The following is a 10,893-nucleotide window of genomic DNA, read 5'->3' as shown; positions in this document are numbered from 1 at the left end:
TAGGAAAAGAAGAGTGAAAAATAACATCCCAAATTTAGATGACTTTTATGCTCTATACCTGAATGGTACTTTAACAATTTTAAAGGTATAGCACTACGAGACACTTTTGAGAAATTGCGTCGTGTCTGATGGTTATAAAAAAAGTCAGTGACTTCAGTGACGATCACCGGAGGAATTTGCATGACAGAGTGGGGTCTTTTGTTATCTTGAATTGTATGCTTCAGTGAGATAGCATTTAAAAGAAAGCAAGATTCTCCACTATCACAAAAAGACAAAAAATGCAACAGAAGATTCTTATGCGAATATTTACTCACTATATCTTTGTATGTCCCTTACAGAGAGAACATTCATTGATATGAATGGATATTGTCATACATTTTTGTATTTGGTGGATGGACTGATGAGTGTATATGAGTCATGTGATTTTTTTTTAAAACATGAGATTTGAAAAATTATTAAAAAATCGGGATATTTACTCTAAAACACAGTAAATATCCCGATTTTTTAAATAATTTTTCAAATCTCATATTTAAAAAAAAAAATCCCATGATTGTTATATACCATCCACTAAATACAAAACATGTATGACAATATCCATTTTTATTGAGTTGGCCCCCTGTGATCTCTAGCTGTTGATGGGGCTGTAAGCAAAGCAAAGTCAAACCTGTCACTGACCATGGAATGTTGAAACAGTTTACTTATGACTATCATACAGACATATCTCGTCTCCTTTATAATTGGATATAATTTAATTTTGCTTGTTACGAGCATTTTCATTGGGTTAAAAATTTACTTTATCAGCCAATAAAGGAAAAAATGGCGTCGTCGTTTGTAACGCCGCTTCTGATTGGCTGAGATTACGGCGTAATGATTTCATAGACAAAAGAGTCCCTAAATGAATTTTGATTATTGAAGAGATAATCTGTAGTAAATTAAATTATAAGGATTTATTTGAATAGATTGTTTATGTTATGGAGATATAACACAAAAATCTGAGTGTACTCTCATCATAAATTTGAGTACACTCAGATTTTTGTGTTATATCTCCATAACATAAAAAATCTATTCAAGTTAATCCTTAATCATTTAACATCTTTCACCAGACCCAGGTAATACAGACATTGTCGTGAGCGCGATCATACCTACATGACAAGAAAAAACACCTATTAAAATATGACAACTGCTATAAATTTTGATTTTCGTCCAATTAACAGCCATAGTCATTTAAATAAGTGCCAAATTTAGGAGATGAGAAAAAGATAGAAAGTCGTACTATCAGGAGAAAAACCACCGACCTGAGGTCAGTTGGCCTGCCTGGAAACTGTCCCACTTTGGATTCGAAACCCAAAGGAGGAGTACGTAATATGTCGGCACACCTTAGCCTGCTACCGCCGCCTTAAAGAATGGTATGTACTGAATATATAAATCTGCAATTCCTATATATAGCGTATTCGCAGCTACATATGTACCACTGCCAAATGTGAGGGCGTTTCAGCGCTAGCTGCGAAAGCGCTAGAGATTGCAGATTTGTTTTAATTTAGTTTTTTTTCGTATTTTAATTCCATCACAAGAATATTTTACATTCATTTACTCAATATCTATATTTATATATATACATATATAATATATACAATATCAAAGAAACACAATTTAACAAAGCATGACAATTTATTGTATCCGGGCCTCGAACTCATGATCTACAGCACCCAATCGCCTAGCCAAACATACCTGCGCCTTCTACCACTGCGGCACATCCACATCCCCAATAATATATATATTGAATCAATCCGCCCTAGGTCCACACATAATCTTGTGATAATACTTAAACCACGAGTCTTTGAACTTTAGAGTAAACGTGGTTCTTGGTGTAAACGACCTGAGGTGACACGGAATCATTGCTCCGACATCATAGAGAGAGAAATCGATAGTGGACGGCTCTGTTTATCCCCAGTTATGTATAGCTAGGCCACGGACAAAGGGCCTCTCCGTCACTCGATCTGTCCAAGCTTCTTTAATATGCAACTTATCGATAATGTATCAAATTCCTGACTATGACAATGCGTATCATATCATAAAAGCAAAAACGTAACTGGCATATTGGTTGCAAAATAGGAAGCGTACTTTTAAGATAAAAATAGAATCAGAAATAAAAGAGAATCAAAAGAGTATATTTCATTTGAGAAATCTGAAAAGATGAGAACATTTACTATAACGGAAGTATCATCTATGAAAAAGATAATTTAAAAAAAAATGAGAAAAAAAATGTGATTTTGTTTCAATCAGCATGGTGGTTTCTGACTCGGTAAGGACACAGACAAATTGATGACAATAAAGTAATGATTCTTCTTCACAAACAAGAGAGCAAAGTGGCAAAATATTGAGTTTCTACACTGTTGTTATAAACTTGTTCCTCGTTTTACACTAAAGGACAGACCTTGTCGAACTTTAATTTCCTTGATACCTACAAAGCTCGCTGTCTTCGGTCAGTTATTCCATCTGTGCCATATTTGTTGCTATTCAATTCCATTACCGAAAATCAGTAAACAATAGAGATACTTCCACCTTCTACTAAAGTACTGAGGTTATTGATGGCATTCACAACAGTGTTTTCTATGTTCAATTATGGACAATATTAGAGACTCCGCTTGTCAATACTTACGACATGAGCAACCCTTTTATGCCGTTTAGTTTTTACTTTAATCTGTGAAACCTTTTCGTGTCGGGGATGGTACCATGAGGCTGGCCATCAGTAAAGCAGACAGAGGCAACATGGCCACAAGACATTATCTGGGATTCGAGTACCACCTAACACAGAGCAATGGATGATCAATATGGAGGAGACAGTGAAATGGGCAAGAATGAAAGCAAAGCAGATTGTTTATCAAGAAAATATGAGGCACTTTCTCGAGAAGTTCTTGATTTTTTAGGAAGGAGATTTTCTCTAGTGTTTACACCTCGATCGAATGTCTTCTAGGGAAGTGACTCGAATAACATCATGAGACTGCATGTCAGGTACAACATGCGAAGCTTCAGCAAATCAAAGCATATCTTTACCAACAAGTCACCAACACCGACAAAGCATGCTAGTGGAAGATGATGCAAATCGACATCATAAATATGGAGGAGAAAATCAGTAAGGCGAAAAAGATAAAGAAGGATGGATATGGCGGAGGACTTGGTTAGACATCAAGCATCGGAACCTTGTCAAATCCAGTTGAGGTCTCGATGTTCCGTCTTTGCATATGACAGAGTTACCGCTCTCGGGTAGGTACCATTGTGACGTCATTATTTTGTGATGGAAACTCGCATCCTTTTCTCTGGAAAGTATGACGTTACGCCCGCAAATTAATGCCTGCATGACGTTACAATAACTACCCGCAAATTCAGATATCTTTGTTATGAATATGACCTACTAACCGAAATAGATGGAACCAGTTTTACATATAGCTTGTAATTTTGCTCTCATACGTGAAGGCATATATAGGTGCTATGACTGAGAATTGTGTATTTCACCAGGGACCTTGCCGAATCCTATTTCGTTCACATGTACTTATATGTAAATTCGCTCTCACGTATGAAATATTTAGGGGCGCAGAGAACTGTTGGACTTTTTAAAAGGCAAACAATATGATGCTCATATCTGCAGCAGTTCATAGAGAGGAAAGTTCAGTAGAGTACATATGCGCCTAGCAAATGAGTATAGATTTAGATATGTAAGGTTGCCTGTGTGTTCAGACATTAGTGGTTACTCATATCAATTTATGCCTTTATCTGCTGATCTTTTCATAACATGCGAAGAAGTTGATCATTGTTAACCTGCAAATTCTCTAAGAACATCTACACTGTAACTTGAGGCCCTGAAGAACAGCAAAGACGCCATCCAGATGGCTGTGGAATGGGCGTCAAGTCGTGATCTGGTATTTATCCGAGGACGGGCAGTTCTCCCACGATTTACTGATTGATCACAGGTTCTAACCATGGAGAATGTCTATGACAGCCACTTGGGAATGACAGGTTGACAGCACTTACCTTTTGAACCGGAAGTACGGGCAAAACAATTTCATGACGTCATGAATTAATATGACGTAAATAATGTCATTAATTTTGAGATCAGTCGACGGCCCCACCATTGTGTGGCGGTGAAAATGCTTCTTCTGAGACCAATATCTCATCTTTTTCTTTCATGTTGGAGAGAAATAACGAACCTATCGGTTACATGTACTTATGTAACAGGCGTGGAATAAGCGATTTGATGCTGAGACGTCATTATTTTTGTCGTGACGTCATTGAATTGTATATATGACGTCAATATATTGTTGACATGTCTTGCCAGTCATACTCGGGAAATTGATCAAATATTAGACAACTTAGACATAAGACGCTGCATTCAGCGACCTTGATTATTCCTCATCTAAAAGGAAGTGTCACGACTGGTTTGTCCATTGTTGGTAAGTGACCGGATGAGGTGTGTTGTATGAGGTAGAAAAGAGTTTAACTAGGCTATTACAAGGACATAGGGCTAGTGGGATATTTCATGAGTATGATCATTTTAACTGCCTATTGCAACAAATAGTGTTATGGCTGTGCTTGCTGGTGAATCGTAGAATCTAGTAAAGCAGCGTTGAGAGCGGCCTGCTCTTGGATGGGTGACTAATCCAATGATTTGGACTCCGGTTAAGGTGTCTCCCAAATCACTAAGCATAACACGCGTATGACAATTTATTAAGTTGTTATTAGGACTTTAAAAAATATCAAATTAATATAACCGATTTCTTCCATTTCGTTGTTTCGTTCTTTCGTCAACGACAATCGGCGTTAAGGCTACACCTGTTGCCCAATATTAATCAACGTCTTTTCGTCACGACATAAGGATAATATGTCATTGCCCAAATTAGGCAAACAGACGAAAGAACGACATTACATAAATCAACCACCATAATTTGGAAATGTGTGTCGCTTTGTCGCTGCGAACAGACTAAACTAGTCGAACGAATAATCTTTCCCCTTTAATAGCGACTTTATGTTTCCGTTATTTCGCATGTAGTCATTCCATCTTTTCCTAATTTTGCTGTGAAAAGACGCTAATTAACGGGCGACACAACATTGACAATCGGTCTATCGGGGCAAAATATAAACAAAATGGCAGATAATCTTAACCAACCCGATTCTACCTTCTATCTCATGTCCATAAAGTGGTTATTTTATACGTGCATTGATATGATTTAGTTCGTTATTTACTGGTTTACCACCTACATGACACCATCTGTTGCTAGATGTTATCTTGCAAACTCGTTGTTGACAATATCATCGTTGAGCAGAGCAGCAGTCAAGCTGGTTTTGAAAGGTGTATATCCCAACGTATTTCCTCGTTGCAATAGACATTTTAACATCTTTGGATTTGTATCCTGTGACCATTCACAATGGCAGACATCTTATCTATTATCATTCTAGATGCGATGTTTCTACACCGAGACTTCACCTGCAGTCATTTCAAGGAATGCTTAGAGAGAGACATGATGGTCATGACATTGAAGACATGAAATCAATATTGGTTGAATGGTTTGACTTGTGGTCATCACAACATCGAATAAACTTATTGGTTAGACATATGGTCGACATGACGTTGAATGGTTAGACACATGGACATGTCATTGAATGGTTAGACATATGGTCGGCATGACATTGAATTATAAGACATATGGTCGGCATAAAATTGAATGGTTAGGCACATGATCGGACGTTGCATGGTTAGACACATGATCGGCATGACATTGAATGGTTAGATACATAGTCGGCATAACATTGAATGGTAAGATACATGGTCGGCATGACATTGAATGGTTAGGCACATGATCGGACGTTGCATGGTTAGACACATGATCGGCATGACATTGAATGGTTAGATACATAGTCGGCATAACATTGAATGGTAAGATACATGGTCGGCATGACATTGAATGGTGAGACATGCGATAGGCAAGACATTTAATGGTAAGATACATGGTCGGCATGACATTGAATGGTAAGATACATGGTCGGCATGACATTGAATGGTGAGACATGCGATAGGCATGGCATTGAATGGTTAGACACATATCGGCATGACATTGAAAGGAAAAATATATGGTCAGCATGAAATTGAATTGTTAGACACATGGTCGGCATGATATTGAATGGTAAGACATATGGTCGGTATGACATTGAATGGTTAGACATGCATGGGAAGAACTAGCTAGACAAATGGTTATCATGACATTGAATAGCTATATACATTCTCATGGTCTTCATGACGTTGAATTCCTAAATATTAAATGAGCGTAAGACTGTTCAAACATATGATAAACACATGATTTAACACATGATTATCGTGACATTGTATGGTTATAAACCTGTCTGGATGACATCATAATTATAGACATATACCAGACATAAGGCTGACATGACATTGAACGGCTACACATACCGGTGAAATGAGATTGGTCGTTTAGACATACGACCGACATGATTTTGAATAGTTAGACACGATATCGACATTGAATAATTAGACACAAAGACGACATTGAATAGTTAAACACAAAGACGACATTGAATAGTTAAACACTAAGATGATATTGAATAGTTAGACAAGAAGACGACATTGAATAGTTAAACACTAAGACGACATTGAATAGTAACAAGAAATTGAAATTAGAAATAATTAATAGTTAACACAAGACGACATTGAATAGTTACACACAAACGACATTGAATAGTTAACAAAGACGACATTGAATAGTTAAACACAAAGCGACATTAAATAGTTAACACTAAGACGACATTGGTAGGTAGACAAAAGACGACATTAAATGATTAGACACAAAGACGACATTGAATAGTTAAACACTAAGACGACATTGAATAGTTACACACATAACACGACACTGAATAGTTAACACTAAGACGACATTGCATAGTTAACACTAACACGACACTGAATAGTTAGACAAGAAGTCGACATTAAATAGTTAAACACTAAGACGACATTGAATAGTTAAAAACAAAGAGGACATTGAATAGTTAGACACTAAGACGACATTGAATAGTTACACACTAAACGACACTGAATAGTTAGACAAGAAGTCGACATTGAATAGTTAGACACTAAGACGACATTGGGTAGTTCGACAAGAAGACGACATTAAATAATTACACACGACGCCATATTGAATAGTTAGCCAAGAAGACGACATTGAATAGTTAAACACCAAGACGACATTGGGTAGTAGAAACTAAAACGACATTGAATAGTTAGACCAGAAAGACGACATTGAATAGTTAAACACCAAGACAACATTGAATAGTTAAACACAAAGACGACATTGAATAGTTAAACACTAAGACGACATTGAATAGTTACACACTAACACGACACTGAATAGTAGACCAGAAGACGACATTGAATAGTTAAACACTAAGACGACATTGAATAGTTAAACACTAAGACGACACTGAATAGTTAAACACTAAGACGACATTGAATAGTTAAACACTAAGACGACATTGAATAGTTACACACTAACACGACACTGAATAGCTAGACCAGAAGACGACATTGAATAGTTAAACACAAAGTCGACATTAAATAGTTAGACACTAAGACGACATTGGGTAGGTAGACAAGAAGACGACATTAAATGATTAGACACAAAGACGACATTGAATAGTTAAACACTAAGACGACATTGAATAGTTACACACTAACACGACACTGAATAGTTACACACTAAGACGACATTGCATCGTTACACACTAACACGACACTGAATAGTTAGACAAGAAGTCGACATTAAATAGTTAAACACTAAGACGACATTGAATAGTTAAAAACAAAGAGGACATTGAATAGTTAGACACTAAGACGACATTGAATAGTTACACACTAACACGACACTGAATAGTTAGACAAGAAGTCGACATTGAATAGTTAGACACTAAGACGACATTGAGTAGGTCGACAAGAAGACGACATTAAATAATTACACACGACGCCGATATTGAATAGTTAGCCAAGAAGACGACATTGAATAGTTAAACACCAAGACGACATTGGGTAGTAAGAAACTAAAACGACATTGAATAGTTAGACCAGAAAGACGACATTGAATAGTTAAACACCAAGACAACATTGAATAGTTAAACACAAAGACGACATTGAATAGTTAAACACTAAGACGACATTGAATAGTTACACACTAACACGACACTGAATAGCTAGATCAGAAGACGACATTGAATAGTTAAACACTAAGACGACACTGAATAGTTAAACACTAAGACGACACTGAATAGTTAAACACTAAGACGACATTGAATAGTTAAACACTAAGACGACATTGAATAGTTACACACTAACACGACACTGAATAGCTAGACCAGAAGACGACATTGAATAGTTAAACACAAAGTCGACATTAAATAGTTAAACACTAACACGACATTGGGTAAGTAGACAAGAAGACGACATTAAATGATTAGACACGACGCCGACATTAAATAGTTAGCCAAGAAGACGACATTGAATAGTTAAACACTAACACGACACTGAATAGTTACACACTAAGACGACATTGAATAGTTACACACAAAGACGACATTGAATAGTTAAACACAAAGACGACATTGAATAGTTAAACACTAAGATGATATTGAATAGTTAGACAAGAGGACGAGACATTGAATAGTTAGACACTAAGACGACATTGAATAGTTAAACACTAACACGACACTGAATAGTTAGACAAGAAGTCGACATTAAATAGTTAGACACTAAGAAGACATTGGGTAGGTCGACAAGAAGACGACATTAAATAATTACACACGACGCCGAAATTGAATAGTTAGCCAAGAAGACGACATTGAATAGTTAAACACCAAGACGACATTGGGTAGTAAGAAACTAAAACGACATTAAATAGTTAGACCAGAAAGACGACATTGAATAGTAAGACACAAAGTCGACATTGAATTGTTAGACACAAAGTCGACATTGAATTGTTAGACACTAAGACGAAATTGAATAGTTAGCCAAGAAGACGACATTGATTAGTTAAACACCAAGACGACATTGGGTAGTAAGAAACTAAGACGACATTGAATAGTTAGACCAGAAGACGACATTGAATAGTTAAACACTAAGACGACATTGAATAGTTACACACTAACACGACACTGAATAGCTAGATCAGAAGACGACATTGAATAGTTAAACACTAAAACGACATTGAATAGTTAGACACGATATCGACATTGAATAGTTAAACACTAAGACGACATTGAATAGTTAAACACTAAGACGACATTGAATAGTTAAACACTAAGACGACACTGAATAGTTACACTCTAAAACGAAATTGAATAGTTAAACACTAAATCCACATTGAATAGTTACACACTTACACGGCACTAAATAGCTAGATCAGAAGACGACATTGAATATTTAAACACTAAGACGACATTGAATAGTTACACACTAACACGACATTGAATAGTTACACACTAACACGACACTGAATAGCTAGATCAGAAGACGACATTGAATAGTTAAACAATAAGACGACATTGAATAGTTAAACACTAAGGCGACATTGAATAGTTAGACACGAAGACGACATTGAATAGTTAAACACAAAGACGACATTGAATAGTTAAACACTAAGACGACATTGAATAGTTACACACTAACACGACACTGAATAGCTAGATCAGAAGACGACATTGAATAGTTAAACACTAAGACGACATTGAATAGTTAAACACTAAGACGACACTGAATAGTTAGACCAGAAGACGACATTGAATAGTTAGACACGAAGCCGACATTGAATAGTTAAACACAAAGACGACATTAAATAGTTAAACACTAAGACGACATTGAATAGTTACACACTAACACGACACTGAATAGTTACACACTAAGACGACATTGAATAGTTAGACCAGAAGACGACATTGAATAGTTAAAAACAAAGAGGACATTGAATAGTTAGACACTAAGACGACATTGAATAGTTACACACTAACACGACACTGAATAGTTAGACAAGAAGTCGACATTAAATAGTTAGACACTAAGAAGACATTGGGTAGGTCGACAAGAAGACGACATTAAATAATTACACACGACGCCGATATTGAATAGTTAGCCAAGAAGACGACATTGAATAGTTAAACACCAAGACGACATTGGGTAGTAAGAAACTAAAACGACATTGAATAGTTAGACCAGAAAGACGACATTGAATAGTTAAACACCAAGACAACATTGAATAGTTAAACACAAAGACGACATTGAATAGTTAAACACTAAGACGACATTGAATAGTTACACACTAACACGACACTGAATAGCTAGATCAGAAGACGACATTGAATAGTTAAACACTAAGACGACATTGAATAGTTAAACACTAAGACGACACTGAATAGTTAAACACTAAGACGACATTGAATAGTTAAACACTAAGACGACATTGAATAGTTACACACTAACACGACACTGAATAGCTAGACCAGAAGACGACATTGAATAGTTAAACACAAAGTCGACATTAAATAGTTAGACACTAAGACGACATTGGGTAGGTAGACAAGAAGACGACATTAAATGATTAGACACGACGCCGACATTAAATAGTTAGCCAAGAAGACGACATTGAATAGTTAAACACTAACACGACACTGAATAGTTACACACTAAGACGACATTGAATAGTTACACACTAACACGACACTGAATAGTTAGACAAGAAGTCGACATTAAATAGTTAGACAAGAAGACGACATTGAATAGTTAAAAACAAAGAGGACATTGAATAGTTAGACACTAAGACGACATTGAATAGTTAAACACTAACA

This window comes from Argopecten irradians, chromosome 7, assembly GCF_041381155.1.
Source record: "Argopecten irradians isolate NY chromosome 7, Ai_NY, whole genome shotgun sequence".
NCBI lineage: Eukaryota > Metazoa > Mollusca > Bivalvia > Pectinida > Pectinidae > Argopecten > Argopecten irradians.
This window is presented reverse-complemented; position numbering follows the sequence as displayed.